General features: G+C 40.0%; 1 long non-coding RNA gene across 1 annotated transcript in view; it reads right to left on the bottom strand.

Moving 5' to 3' along the window:
• Nucleotides 1-15,560, bottom strand: part of LOC121280191 — a 903,449-nt gene that overhangs the window by 597,078 nt on the left and 290,811 nt on the right. The window contains exon 4 of the long non-coding RNA XR_005943559.1: nucleotides 2,609-2,751. This is a non-coding gene — a long non-coding RNA (uncharacterized LOC121280191). The remainder of the gene's footprint in view (nucleotides 1-2,608; nucleotides 2,752-15,560) is intronic.

Here is a 15,560-nt window from a genome sequence, read left to right as displayed (position 1 = left end):
CAGTGGCCATCAAAGTGACCACGATGCTCAATTTTTACGCTAGTGGCTCATTCCAGGGCTCCACAGGTGACCTGTGCGCGATCTCGCAAGGCTGCAGCAAAGTGTACCCAGGAGGTCATGGACACCATCATTGCAAAGAGAGAGAATATTGTGCATTTTGCCCGGGATCAGGAAAGCCAGGAAGCAAGAATGCTGGGATTTGCGTAGATCTCAGGTTTTCCACAGGTGCAGAGTACTATCAGCTGCACATGGGATGTGTATTCCTCCACCATCCAAAAACTGGTGCTTAGGTCTCTGTGGCAACAAGCAATCAACTACATTAACCGTAAGAGCTTCCACTCACTGAATGTTCAACTGGTCTGCAACCACCTCAAACACATCCCACAGGTCTGCGCATGATTCTCAGGCAGTGTCCATGACTCCTACATCCTTAGCAGTTTTCAATCCCATTCCAGGGTCCAAAGAGGCTGCAGGGTTGGCTCCTGGTGGACAAGGACTACCTACACAGGACATGGCTGATGATGCTGGTGCAGCAGCCTCAGGCTGCAGCCGAGTGACAGTATAACAAGGCTCATGCTGCAACCCAGACTTGGTGGAGCAAATGATAAGGCATTTTGAAAATTAGGTTCCGGTGCTTCGACAGGTCCGGTGGAGCATTGCAATGCAGTCCCCAGAGAATGTTATGCATCATCGTCACTTACTGCGCACTCCACAACCTGGCACTGCAATGGTGTGAGGACCTGGCTGAGGAGGAGATGGAGGAACGGCACGTCTCCTCCGACAAGGAGGACGTTGAAGGGAATGACAATGATGAGGTCTTCAAAGGTGAGGATGCCAGTGATGAGACCATCATAATGGCCAGATGAGGCACACGCACTATGGAGGCACTCATGGCCGCAAGGTTCATGGAGGATGATGATGAGATGCAATGACTTCAGTCTCGACATTCTAACCTTGCATCTGTGAAAGTTTGATTCCTGTGTGGGTGATGGCAGTGCACATACCTCAGTGATAAGGCTCATGTCATGCAACCTCTCCCTTTTGTTGTGTGCCAGCTTGACCTGCATGAATACAGATAGAGGGAGTGTAAGTAGGACGCCTGCCAGGCCAGAAAAGAAGGATGTGTGGGTGGTGAGTGGTGCCATAGATGGGATGAGGACGTCATCCGTAGGGCAGATGAAGGTGTGTGTGAGAGAGTGAATGGCGATGTCCCTGGAACTGGCAGTGAGTGATATCCCTATCAATGTATGATGGGTTTGTGAGTTTCGAGTGATGGGAAGGGTGACTTACCCTGGTGGAACAGAGATCATTCATCCTCTTTCTGCACTGGGTGGCTGCCCTCTTTTGCAGGGCGTTGGCACTGACCACCGCTGCCACCACCTCCCATGCTGGACTGGTGACATTGCTTGCTGGCCTTTGCCCAGAGTGGGGTAGAGGAATTCATAGCGGGTCTCCACTGTCTCCAGTAGGTGGCCAAGGGAGGCATCGCTAAATTTGGGATCAGCATGTTTCCTTCCTTTGAGAGCCGTGACTCTCCAGCAGCTTCCAATGCCTTACAGAATGCTAGCTCTGTGCAGGAGCGCCCTTTAAATATGGCACCTGGATTACTGAAGGCCTGCGGTGACGTTGAGGTGGGCGAATCAGAGGCCACCCTGCCAGCGATCTGGTGTGTTTTCCGGGATTGCATTATTAATGGGACAGGACGCACTGGGAATGGGACAATACAGTGTAAAAACCCACCATTGCAGTCAGCGGGTAAAATTATTTTTTTCCCGCCTGCTGCTGCAATTAGTGCAAATCTGGGATGATTCCACACTGAGTTATTTGGCAAACTAATTCAATACAAGATCCAGAGTTGTAACTTAAATTGTCAATAGACTCTGCAGTATTGATCTTTTGCTGCTCTTTAATTTTTCACTATTAAAGGAACCCAATTCGTGGATGATAGCCGAAGTTTCATGATTTCACGGGTTGTATATTCCTCCACCATCCAAAAACTGGAAGGACGCAAGAGGGCTAGTAGCATCTCCAGTAAGCAGAAAACAGTATGTAGCATGGGTTCTCTGTCCAGCCTTGGACACTGCTATGTTGCCAGATATTGTGCATATAAGGTCACAAGTAAGATCACAGAGTGCACTAATTTAAAATAGGAGTGGCTCCTGCCACTGCTCACAATAGTAACATGTGGCGCCACCAGAAAATTCTTTTGGACGTGACATTAAACTGAGGTCCCACAATCTCATCAAGTGTGTGTTAAAGGTACCATTGAATTATTTAGAGGAGCCAAGGAAGTTTCCATTTTCTGACCACTATGCCCCTCTCAGTTAATAGTATTCAAGTGTGTATTCCCTGGTATTAATCCAATTTGTGGGACTTTTATAATGCAGAATCGGTGTTGAGCTTGCCGACATAACAATGGTCACTGCAGTCCAAAAGTAATTCATTCTATGAAACTCTTTGGATATTTTATTGTTGAGATTCATTTCTTTCATCATTCTCAATAGTGCTAAGCGCTAATCTGGAATACAGTGATGCTGCTGAGCATTAAAGCTCACATTGGAACAGTGTTCCAGCAAATCCCATGATACATGCAAATCCATTCACTCACCTGTTGTAGATGTCTTCTTTAGCCAATATCAGGATCCACAGTCCCACTTTGATCTGGGCTTCAGCTAAACAATAGATCTTTGGTTTGATTGGGATGTTTTTGATTTATTTCTGAAGATACAAGGGTCCATGGAATTCACAATTCTGCAAAGTCAAAAAAGTTGAATGACACCCCAGCAGTAATAAAATGGACACTAATAGTAAAAATCATTTGAGGAAAGTAAAACAAAGAAAACATGTCTTTATCTTTTTATTTTGGTTGTGAAACTTATAACAGCGCAGAGAACGTTTCTCCTCTCATCTGAGTTAGTGCATGTAGCAATAACACAGTCAGCACAACAATAAAGCCTTAACCTAATCTTTGGACCGGTAACACTACAGCCTAGATTTTGCTGTCAAAATAACGGTGAGTTATGGCACAAACTGTTATTAATGTGCAAAATACCCAGCAGCTTGTGGTGAGGAAGAGATATCCCATGCCTTATGAATCGCTCCAGATGCTAGTCGATTTGTATTGTTCCTCTATTGACCTCTCGTAAGTAGTAGCTTAGCTTCAACCTTCCTATGAATTTCAAGAAATTGTTGCATTTGCACATTGCCAATGAAACTCTTCACAGAAAAGTAGGGCTAGCACATAACCACATAAGTACCTTTTTAAAGATGAGGTTTATATTTCTGCAATACCACTTAACACCTCCAGCTCAAAAAGGACAACTGAAATTATGACGTCTCATTCCTGTGCATTGTAGTTTAAATTTAAGATTTTGATTTTTTTTCCCCTACTTTTCCTTCCTTTTTTCTTTCCCCCTTAATCCAAATTTTCCTTCCCTCACTTTATTCTTCTTTTTGTATCTGATTTGACTCTAATTTACCCTTCTCACATCTCCATCAATCCTCTGTTTCTTTCCCATCTTTTAAATCTCATTTCTTAAGGAGATAGACCGTCTGATCTGTGTTCACCAAAGGTCTGGATGTCTTACTGCTCTCATATACTGAGCAAATCCACCAAGGGCTTAAGGGAAAATCTAATTAACAGGGTAGGCTGTGACATGCCACTCCAGCGAAATCTGGGCAACATTGCTGTCATCTCTATTCTTGATTCTATTATGAGGCAAAAATGAACTTAGGTTTCACTGAGCAGGAAACGTTTATTGGTCCCAAATGACTCATCTAAACTAGGTAAAAGGGGTAATTTATCAAAGCTACTTAATTTGTACAGTTACTTTTCCAAACTACAAGTGCAGCATGTCTTAAAACCTTGTTGCTTGCAATAGTGATTTTACGAATAATAATTTTTTTCATTTTTCCGTGTGATTTTCTCCCCTTATTCCCTCCTCTCTTAGACTTAAAGACAAAACTCCAGTCTTTTCCAAGGTTGTTTCACAGAGGTTCTATTTTTCAGGCAGAACATCATACAAGAACAGACCACTACTATTTCTGAAAATAGTCACTCAGAAATTGTAAACTTATTTTTACCGTACAGGATAGATAATCCCATAAAACAATTTAAAACATTCCTCAACCTACTGCAATTTTAAGACAACAGAGAAAATGAAAAATTAATAGGTTACTTATTTTGAATTTAATTTCATCAACAATTTGGATTAGACTCCAGTTCAGGCATAGAATGATAATTCAAGTAAGAAAGATTAGTGATTTGGTAAATTTAAGTTTCAGATTCTGGGTCAGTCTACCTTAATCACCTCCATTTTAAGAATTTTGTTACTTCCCTGCAATGACACACATGATATTCCAAACAGAAGGAGGACGAAGACATTCATTTGAAAAAGACAAAGGTTAGGATAACCTGCTTCGACTGCACTTCTTACTAGATAGCCACAGATTATTACTGAGTAGAGATATGGGGCAGAATTAAGCCCTGTCAGGCGGGCTCAGCAAGGGAGGTTGGGAAGCCGACCGCCGCCCGCGATCAAGGCTGGAAGACGATTTTACGCTGGTGGGCCAATTAAGGCCCACCCACTGTGAAATGCAAGCAGCAGTGCTCAGCACTGCCTGTGCGGGCGGGAGGAGGAGGCCAAGCGGGACAGGCGCAAACTAGACGCACTTGAGAATCTCCCTGAGGCATAGAGCTGACTCAGAGAGATGAAGAGTTTTCAAGAAAAATAATAAAGAATTGAAAAATGTAATAAAACATGTCCCCTCATGTGATTCTGTCATATGAGCAGGGACATCTTATTAATTACATTTTAAAATTTTAATTTCATTTTTATTTGCTTTTGGAAACCTCATTCTGCCCATGGATGAGGTTTCCTCAAAAGTGCAAAGGTGGCTTGGCCTTTTTGCCTTCTCGCCAACCATAAAGTCGGACAGGCAGCAAAAAATGTAAGTTAATTGAAACTTTTAAGTGCCCTTAATAGGCCTTTTGACTTTTGGCATGCGCTCTGTCGACTGAAATATCACGCGATTGTACGCTGATGTCAGGATGCACGTCAGCGTCATTTTATGCTCGAGTGGGTTGCGCACATGTCAGGCCGCCAAGGTAAAAATTTTGCCCATGAAGAAGTTAACCATCTATACTATCCCACTCTCTGTTTTGGAAGAGGGTCGTAAGCTTATAAAATGGGGGGAAAGCAACAAGCAAAATTTTTTTTTAAATTGACAAAAGGAAGTAATGTAGTTAAATAATTATCATTTCTGGGCTCAAGCTAGCTTTTCAGGAAGTATTATCAATTCTGTGATGCGTGTTTTATAAAGAGATTTTGAATATCTTTTAAAATGAAGCGGATCAAGGCAGAATTATATGCAATGATGAAAAATACATCAAAATGCAGACTTCACTGTGTGATTAAAATAAAAACAAGTAGTTACATTTATATTACTCGTCGGCTTTTACATTGATATACTTTTGCAAATAAATGATCCATGTTCCCATGTTGAACCTAAATAGATATAACTTATATTTGTACAAAGTCATCCACTGTATTCCAGAACTTAGGGACAGGAGTAGGCCATTCAGCCTATCGAGCCTGCTCTGCCATTCAATACGATCATGGCTGATAATTCACTTCAATGCCTTTTTCCCACACTATCCCCACATCCCTTTATGTCATTGCTATTTAGAAACCTGTCAATCTCTGCTTTAAACATACTCAATGACTGAGCTTCCACAGCCCCCTGCTGTAGAGAATTCTAAAGATTCACAACCCTTTTGAGTAAATATTTTCTCTGCATCTCGGTCCTAAGTGACTTTCCCTTTATTTAGAAATTGTGAGAGCTGGTTTTAGACTCCCTAGCTAGGGGAAACATCTTACCTGCATCTACCCTGTCTATCCCTTTAAGTATTTTGTCAGCTTCAATTAGATCACCTCTCGCTCTTCAAAACCTTAGAGAATGCAGACCCAGCTTCCCTAATCTCTCTTCATAGGGCAGCCTCGCCATCCTGGGAACAAGTCTGATGAACATTTGTTGCACTCCCTCTATGGCAATAATACCCTTCCTAAGGTAAGGAGACCAAAACTGCACAAAGTACTCCAGGTGCAGTCTAAACAAGGTTCTATACAATTGAAGCAAGGCTTTGCTACGCCACTAAACTCCAAACTCTCTTACTCCAGGCCACATGGCTAGCATTCAAGAAAAAATTCAAGTCAAATAGAAATTTTCAACAACAACAGAGCCAACTGTTAGCACTTATTAAGAGGAGCAAAATCCAAACCCTTGCTAAGAACCTAGCCAGTCAGTCATTTAGAGCATCTACAGCTGACCACTGGACTATATATATGTGATCACTTCAAATTATGATGTACCCAGGAGACATATTGGGAGGTAGGAAATCCCAGAAAACCAAATCGAGATGGTTTAAAATCATTTTTGTCCATGTGAGTATGTCAAATAGTACATAAAATGTCACTATAAAATATAACTATGGTGAAATTACAGTGTAAACATTTCAAATGATCACATGAAGCATTCTGGGGTGCTTTATTTAATAAAGCATTACAAAATATGTCATATCATTGCTCAGTTTGAAAGTTCGTGTCAAAAAGCAGACTTAAAATGTGCAGGGAATTAGACAAGTAATAGTGTCAGCGGAAGCTTCACAGATGAGGACAAGCAGCTTAAGACATTCAGCTCAAAGTGGAGTATGAAGACAGATACCTTATTACAGACAAAATAGTAGGATAGAGAAGGAAAGGGTGTTAAATAAAAAAGGAAAAATATGCTGCGGAGGACAATAGGGAAAATGGGTCAGGGCTATGCGAAACATAACCACCACACCCACTATTAAAAATAAAATCAAACAACTAGAGGTACTAACTTGATTAGAGAGATAAAACATAGGCTTGATGGAAACTTATTTTCAACTGGAATGGAACTTGTAATTAAGCATTCCTAGCTTTAAAACTTAATGACAAATAAGGGAGTTGCGGGGGCAGGGTTGTACTATTAATGATAGAGTTGATCTGCAGACACTTGTTTGGTGGAAACATTAAGTTTATGTACAATATACTCAGCAGCAACTACATGTCTGTTTTCAACTCCAACTCTCTACACTGACTGCAGAGGCAGCATGTGCTACTCTCCTATTGGTTACTACAGATCATGTGATCTTACCTAACAAGTATTATTCTTAAAGATACATCACACACTAAATAAAACTATAATTACTACAGAGGGACTTGAATGGAAGTAGTTGCGATAAAATGAATGACTGCCTTCAAAACAGAAATGGGTTCTTAGCACTTTAGCACTTCCCCGCTCTTCACCCCACCTCTCCCACCCACCCCCACCATTGAAACAGACAAGATATCAACCAAAGACATGCAAGGTTAGAAGATTGTTTTGAAGGATAATAGCAAAACATTGTTGCTAGATGAATAACAAGGAACATAAACTCAGGATTATCAATAGATGAATGAAATCGCAAGATAGTTTTTCATACAGAAAGCTGAGAACATGGAGTACTTTGCTACAAGTGGCAGTTGAGGCAGATCCTAGAACATCATTTAAATTGGAATTAGATAAGGGTATCAAAAAATATAAAAGAATATATAAGAAAGGGCAGAGAAATATTGTTGAAAAAAACAAAAAAACTGCGGATGCTGGAAATCCAAAACATAAACAGAATTACCTGGAAAAACTCAGCAGGTCTGGCAGCATCGGCGGAGAGGAAAAGAGTTGACGTTTCGAGTCCTCATGACCCTTCGACAGAACTTGAGTTCGAGTCCAGGAAAGAGCTGAAATACAAGCTGGTTTAAGGTGTGTGTGTGGGGGGCGGAGAGATAGAGAGACAGAGAGGTGGAGGGGGGGGTGTGGTTGTAGGGACAAACATCACTGCTTGTTTGTCCCTACAACCACACCCCCCCCTCCACCTCTCTGTCTCTCTATCTCTCTGCCCCCCACACACACACCTTAAACCAGCTTATATTTCAGCTCTTTCCTGGACTCAAACTCAAGTTCTGTCGAAGGGTCATGAGGACTCGAAACGTCAACTCTTTTCTTCTCCGCTAATGCTGCCAGACCTGCTGAGTTTTTCCAGGTAATTCTGTTTTTGTTTTAAATATTGTTGAAGTTGAAGTCTAGTTGAAGAGCTAGAAATGGCATGAGTACAATGGCCAGATTAGTCTCCTTCTGGACTGTCAATTCTATGGTTCTTTAAATGAAAGTCACCAACTTTCATTTCCATAGCACTAGTAATGTAGTATTAATGTCCCAAATTTCCTTTACAGGAGCGTCATCAAACAGAATTTGACAGAAAGTCACAGGAAGAGAAAACAGGACAGATGAAAAGAGATAGGTTTTAATGAGCATCTTAAAGGAGAAGAGAAGGGTAGAAAGGAGAGCAAATTTAAGGAGGGAATTCCAGAGCTTAGGGCCTATGTTGAAGGCACGAACAGCAATGGTGGAGCGATTAAAATCAGAGATGCTCAAGAGGTTAGAATTGGAGCAATGTGGAGATCTTGGAGGGTTGAAGGGGTGAAGAGCTAGAGGAGGCTACAGAGATAGGAAGAGGCGAGATCGTGGAAGAACTTGAAAACAAGGCTGAGAACTTTAAAATTGAGGTGTTGTCAGCCAATGAAGGTCAGTGAATACAATGGTGAACAGGACTACGTGCAAGGTAGGATGTAGGAAGCAGAGTTTTGAATGAGCTCAAGTTTATACAGAGTGAAAGATGGGAGGCCTGCCAGGTATGCACTGGAATAGTCGTGTCTAGAGGTGACAAAGGCATAAATGAGGATTTCAACAACAGATAAACTGAGACAGGGACAGAATTAGGTAATACTACGGAGATGGAAATAAGCAGTCTTGGGATCATGTGCATATGTGGTTGGAAGCTCATTTCTTGAGCTTATATATACAAAGAGAGGGCTTTAAACTAAATAGAGTGGGGGGAGAGTTCTGGAAAGGGGATACGTAGGCTGATAAAGCAAAAAGATATGTCAGCCTTTCAAGCAGCTATTTAGGTAATGATACCCAGAGTGTGACAGGAAGGGACAGAGTATAAAAACATTAAAAAAAAACAGCAGCAAATAGGATCACAGGGGTAAAAAATGGTCAAAAGGCAAAATTAATGGCTCTTTATTTAATTGCATGTAGTATTTGAAGCAAAATAAATGAATTAATAGCACAAATAGAGGTTAATGGGTATGATCTCATAGCCATTATGGAGATGTGGTTACAAGGAGATCAAAGCTAGGAACTAAATATTCAGGGGTATGTGAGTTTTCAAAAGGACAGGCAGGAAGGAAAGGGTGGTGCAGTAACTTTGTCAGTATGAGATGGAATAAGTACGATATCAAGAAAGGATGTTGGATCGGAAGATGTAGAATCCATATGGATGGAGTAAGAAATAACAAGGGGAAGACGACACTGGTGGGAGTAATCTATAGGCCCCCGAACAGTAACTATATTGTTGGACAGAGAATAAATCAGGAGATAATGAGGCCATGTAAAAAAGGCAGTACATTAATCATGACTTTAATCTTCGTGTAGGTTGGGAAAATCAAATTGGCAGAGATAGCCACGAGCAAGAAGTCATGGAGTGTATTCAGGACTGTTTCCAAGAACAAAATGTTATGGATCCAACCAGGGATCAGGTTATTTTGGATCTGGTAATGTGTAATGAGGCAGGTTTAATAAATTATCTCAGAGTAAAAGATCCCCTAGGAAACAGTGACCGTAACATGGTAGAATTTAGTATTCAGTTTGAGAGTGAGAAACTTGGGTCGGAAACAACTATGCTAAACTTAAATAAGGGTAATTACAAAGGAATGAGAGCAGAGTTGGCTGGAATGCATTGGGATAGGATTTTAGCAGAAAAAATGGTTGATGAACAATGGAAGACATTTAAGAAAATAGTTTATGATTCACAACAAAGATACATCCCAGTGAGGAAGAAGGATTCAAGGAAGGGGATAAACCAACCATGGTTAACCAAGGAAGTTAAGGATAGTATCAAATTGAAAGAAAAGACGTATGATGTAGCAAAGATTAGTGGTAAGCCAGAGGATTAGGAAAGTTTTAAAAACCAACAAAAGGTGACCAAAAAAAAGAGGGAGAAAATAAACTGAGGGTATACTAGCAAGTAATATAAAAATGGAAAATAAGAACTTATTTAAATATATAAGAAGGAAGAGAGAAACCAAAGTGAACATAGGCCCCTTACAGAATAAGGCTGGGGGAAAACTAATGGGGAACCAGGAAATGGCAGAGGAGTTGAATAAATACTTTCCTTCAGTCTTCATGATAGAAGACACTAATAGCATTCCAATACTGAATAATCAAGGGGCAAAAGAGGGGGAAGAAATAAATACAATAACTATCACTAGAGAAAAAGTACTAGGGAAACTAAATGAGGCTAAAGGCCAATAAATCCCCTGGACCTGATGGGTTGCATCCTCGGATATTAAAGGAAGTAGCTACAGAGATGGTGGATGCACTGGTAGTAATCTTCCAAGAATCTTTAGATTCTGGAAAAGTCCCAGAGATTTGGAAAACTGTCAATGTAACACCCTTATTCAAAAAGGGAGGAAGACAAAAAACAGGTAACTATAGGCCAGTTAGCTTAACATCTGTCATTGTGAAAATATTAGAGTCTATTATAAAGGATGTAACAGCAGAGAATTTAGAAATACATAATCTAATCAAGCAGAATCAGCATGGCGTCAAGAAGGGGAAATCATGCCTGACAGATTTATTAGAATTTTTTGAAGAGGTAATTAGCGGGATAGATAAAAGGGGACCAGTAGTTGTAACATGTTTAGATATCCAAAAGGTGTTCGATAAGGTACCGCACGTAAGACTGCTTAATAAGATGAGAGCCCATGGTTTTGGGGGTAGCATATTAGCATGGATGGAGGATTGGCTAACTAATAGAAGATAGAGAGCTGGGATAAAGGGGGCATTTTCAGGATGGCAACCTGCAATTAGTAGAGTGCCACGGGGATCAGTGCTTGGGCCTCAATTATTTACAATATATATTAATAACTTAGATGAGGGAATTGGATGTACTATCGCCAAGTTTGTGGATGATACAAAAATAGGTGGGAAGGTAAGTGGTGAGGATGACACAAGGAGTTTACAGAGGGATGCAGACAGGTTCAGTGAGTGAGCAAAAAAGTGGCAGGTGGAATATAATGTGGGAAAATGTGAGGCTATGCACTTTGGCAGGAAGAATAGAGGAGCTGAATATTACTTAAATGGAGAAAGACTGTAGAAGGCTGCAGCACAGAGAGATTTGGGAGTTCTTGTGCATGAATCCCAAAAAGCTAACATAAGAGTTCAACAGGTAATAGGAAAGGCACATGGAGTGTTGGCCTTTATTTAAAAGGGAATGGAGTATCAAAATAGGAAGTCTTCTAAAACTATACAAGGCAGTAGTTAGACCAACACCAAAAATACTATGAACAGTTTTGGTCCCCTTATCAAAGAAAGATATGACGGCATTGGAGCCAGTTCAGAGAAGGTTCACTAGGGTTGATTCCGGGTATGGACGGATTTTATGAAGAGAGGTTGAGTAGGTTGGGCCTGTACTCATTGGAGTTTAGAAAAATGAGAGGCGATCTTATTGAAACATATAAGATTCTCAGGGGGCTTGACAGGGTAGATGCTGAGAGATTGTTTACCCTTGTGGGAAAGTCTAGGACCAGAGGGCATAATCTGAGAGTAAGGGGACGCCCATTTAAGACAGAGATGAGGAGGAATTTCTTCTCTCAGAGGTTGTTAAACTATGGAATTCCTTAGCGCAGAGGGCTGTAGAAGCTGGGTCATTAGGTATATTCAAGGAAGAGTTGGACAGATTTTTAATCAGCAAGGGAATCAGGGGTAATGGGGAAAAGGCAAGAAGGTAGAGTTGAAGATTATCAGATCAGCCATGATCGCATTGAATGGCAGAGCAGACTTGATGGAGCGAATGGACTACTTCTGCTCTTATGGTCTTATTTAAGGGTCATATATGACACCAAAGTTGCATCCATTCTGGTCCAGCCACAGACAGTTGCCAGGGAGGAGAATGGAGTTGGTGGCTGGGGTGCAGTGTTTGTGACTGTGAGGAAAGACATGACAATTACAGTCAACAGGACTTTATACCAGAATGAGTTATCAACTTTAGGTAAAGTAGGTGGCAGAGAAGAGAAACAAGTAGATAAATTTATTCATCATCAACTGTCATTACATGATGAAGTGCACAATTAGTTTAAAGGCTTCAAATCAAGATTTCCAGCCAAACAGAAGAGTCTGGGTAATAACTTTTTTAATGTTGCTCCAGCAATTGTTTCCAGAGCAGTACTGACACAAAGATAAAAATAACTTCAATGACTCAGTCCAATATGCGCAAAGGAATTATGTACACTTATCATGAAACATACAACTTTGATCAAAATGATTCTCAGCATACATGTGGAACCACCACCAAGAGTAGAACAGGAATGAGTTCCATAAATTGTGATCAGATTTAGTCAGTGAAGGTAATGGTGATATTTCTGATAGATCCCAAGCTCTTTTTCTTTATTTTCGATTCTTGAGATATTGTCAACTCTTACCAGGTCATCTGCAAGGTTAATCTAGGGAAAAAATATGTAAATCTTGTTCACATAAGTCAAGGAATGATAAAAAGCTGTTTTGTGGCTGAAGCAAACTGGTTTTCTGTATTTATGTACATCACATTATAACACAGTGAATCATGCTGCTGTTAATGATCATTTCTATTTGATCAAACCCATACTTCACAGGGCTGGCTTGCAGTATAGCAGTGATATATAATAATACAGGTTCCAGGATAAAAATAAATGGATACAAACTTAGAAAAGTGAATATACAGTGAAAATATAACTTTTGTCCCCAAAGTATGTAGTGAATGACCTATCTGTGAGAATGTGAAAGCTGAGAATGTTAGCTATTCAAGAAGTGATTGAATGATATGGAAAACAATTCACTTTATTGGTCCACATTTCTAAGAGAAGATGGATGTCTAGTGATGCAGCAAGGGAAATGTGGTTTTCAGCAGGTTGCTTTCATTAGTGATTTGGAAAATAAATTCCCAGAGTTTTTCCAGACATTAGCCACAGGTTATTTTCTCCTCCCAGGAATTATCATTACTAATGAAGTGGGAAGGTGATGGCCAACTTCGTACCTTCTTTCCTGTATGAGGGCAGCAAATAGTACAAGCAGATTATACATTTAACCTAATACAATGTTACTAACCTGAGATACCACTGTGAATGAGTGCAAATTAATTTCACATAAAACAGAATTTGGTGAAAAAGTCAAAAGTTTGTAAAGTGCAATGGATTAAAATATTTTTTAAAAGTTTAAACTGCATACTGTATAATGCAAAATTTCTTGCCTATGTGTAATGTTTTCCAAGAATAGGTGGGTTTCTCTTTCCAGAGATCTTTTTCCTTTACAAACATCACGCTATTTTCCCTCCCTGGTCAGTCTCCGCTGAGTCTGTTCGACCAATTTATCTTGACCAACTTCTAACCCTTCTGTCTTACGCTTCTATTGCAACATTTGTGTTGTTACATTTTTGTCATTCCTTTAATCTTCTTACTTCCTTTGTGATACATAGCTAGACAGATCAGTAACACGTTTTATTCAATTCTTGTTCAAACTCTTGCAAGTTCAATTTTTCCAAAAGCAATGCCAATGGTATAAAGCAATAATAAACTGCAGTGAACTTTGAACTGCCTATCTTAAAATAAATAAATCAGGTTTTCTCAAAACCAATTTTTCCTCACCAGATTCAAGAGACATCTTCTTCCAAAATGCAATTCATTGAACAAATAACAGCAATACATTGCATATACACAGTCAGTGCATTCTGGACAAGGCACACAACTACGTGGTGTCTTAAGTAGAATGTTAAAAGTCTTAAGTCTGGCACATATCCATCATGTTTCAACATATCCCACATGCAAATGAAAAGCTACCACTCACTTGATTCCTTCAAATATCATGCACATAAAAGTAAAAAAAATCAATATCAATTAAATGATACTAACTGCCTCAATATTACTGTAAGAGGTAGAAAAATGGCTGATGAGGAATAAGCACCAGCAATTAAAAAAAATTGGAAAAAACTGCATGAAGGAGAATAAAGTGGATAAAATCACTTTAAAATGTTTCTTCAAAGTAACCTGAGGAAACAGCATTGAAGAAAATTCTAAATATAATACATTAAAAATAAAGTAACAGAAGCATTGAACTTACCCTCAGAATTGCCTTTAAAATTATACAATGTTTTAAACATTGCAATGTTTCCCATTATAGGCCAGTGCCTTCTCTAGGGACTGAAATTCAAATTCCACAATGCTTAGAACTTGTTAATATGGGGGCTCAGCCTGGTAGCAGACTACAACGTTGGAATTAACTGTCACCACAGTGCAGAATGATTGCTCTAATGTAGCAGCTTTAAATTGCTATATTCAGTTAAACTGAGGATTGACTCCAAACAAGAAGCTTTGATAGATTCTGTGAGTGGACAGTTTTACAGTAATCGTAAAAGAATTTACTTTTCAATCTTCTGATGGGAGAAATAAAATCCCTGTGCCATATAGAGTTTTCTAAAAGTCAGATCCAGGAACAGCTCTCTCTATATGTAGATTCCTCTAAACAGCTACCATTCTCCACATCTCTATCAGTAACAGGAATTTAGCCTCCTAACCATCAGTGCATAACCTAGTAACACAAGTCCGGCTTAACGTTCTGAATATTATCTATAATGGAAATTGTTGAACCTGGAGGTAGAAGCCAGACAGGTGGCCAGTCAAAATCGGTCTGGTGGCCGCTGTCCGGCTCTGTTCCTCGTCTGGTATTTTAATCTACTCTTCTAAGCAGGAGGAAAGGATAATGACTGAAACCTTCTTTCTGACATCATGGGCCAAATGCTGTTTTAACCAATAGCCTGAACTAGATGCTGGTATGGTATTCTCATGGGGAAATTAGCAGAAAGAGGAGTCAGGGCTCGATGAGGCCCAAAGAGATAGGTTTAACTATTTTGTATATTCCTTGTACAAATGAGAAGAGCAAGAGTGCTCCTCCACAACCAACAAGGAAAATGTAGGCCTCTCCTGCCCTAGAATCCTGTTCTTCCCAGTTGAGAGACCCTCCCAAAACCTCAGATAAGTTCTCCCTACAGTATTAGCCAATATTCATCCCTTAAACAACATAATTTAAAAAGATTTTCTGGTTATTCACTGCTGTTTGTGGGATCTTGCTGTATGCAAATTGGCTGTTGTTTTCCCTACATTACAACAGTAATTGCATTTCATTACACTTTAAAAGTTAATCCCTGGCTGTAAAATGCTTTGGGACATCCTGAGATCACAAAATATGAGTCTTTTTTTCCCTCGTGACTCATTCTTTTCTTCCTCATTAATTTTCTTCACCCTACCCGAGATCAGCTAGTTCAGCACAGTGCATGAATCAAACACGAAATCTTCTTGGTTTGCATGGCTCAGCTATGTATGGGTGAACATACTGAGCCACCAGGGAGC

Source organism: Carcharodon carcharias, chromosome 7 (genome assembly GCF_017639515.1).
Source record: "Carcharodon carcharias isolate sCarCar2 chromosome 7, sCarCar2.pri, whole genome shotgun sequence".
Classification (NCBI taxonomy): Eukaryota; Metazoa; Chordata; class Chondrichthyes; order Lamniformes; family Lamnidae; genus Carcharodon; species Carcharodon carcharias.
This window is presented reverse-complemented; position numbering and strand designations above follow the sequence as displayed.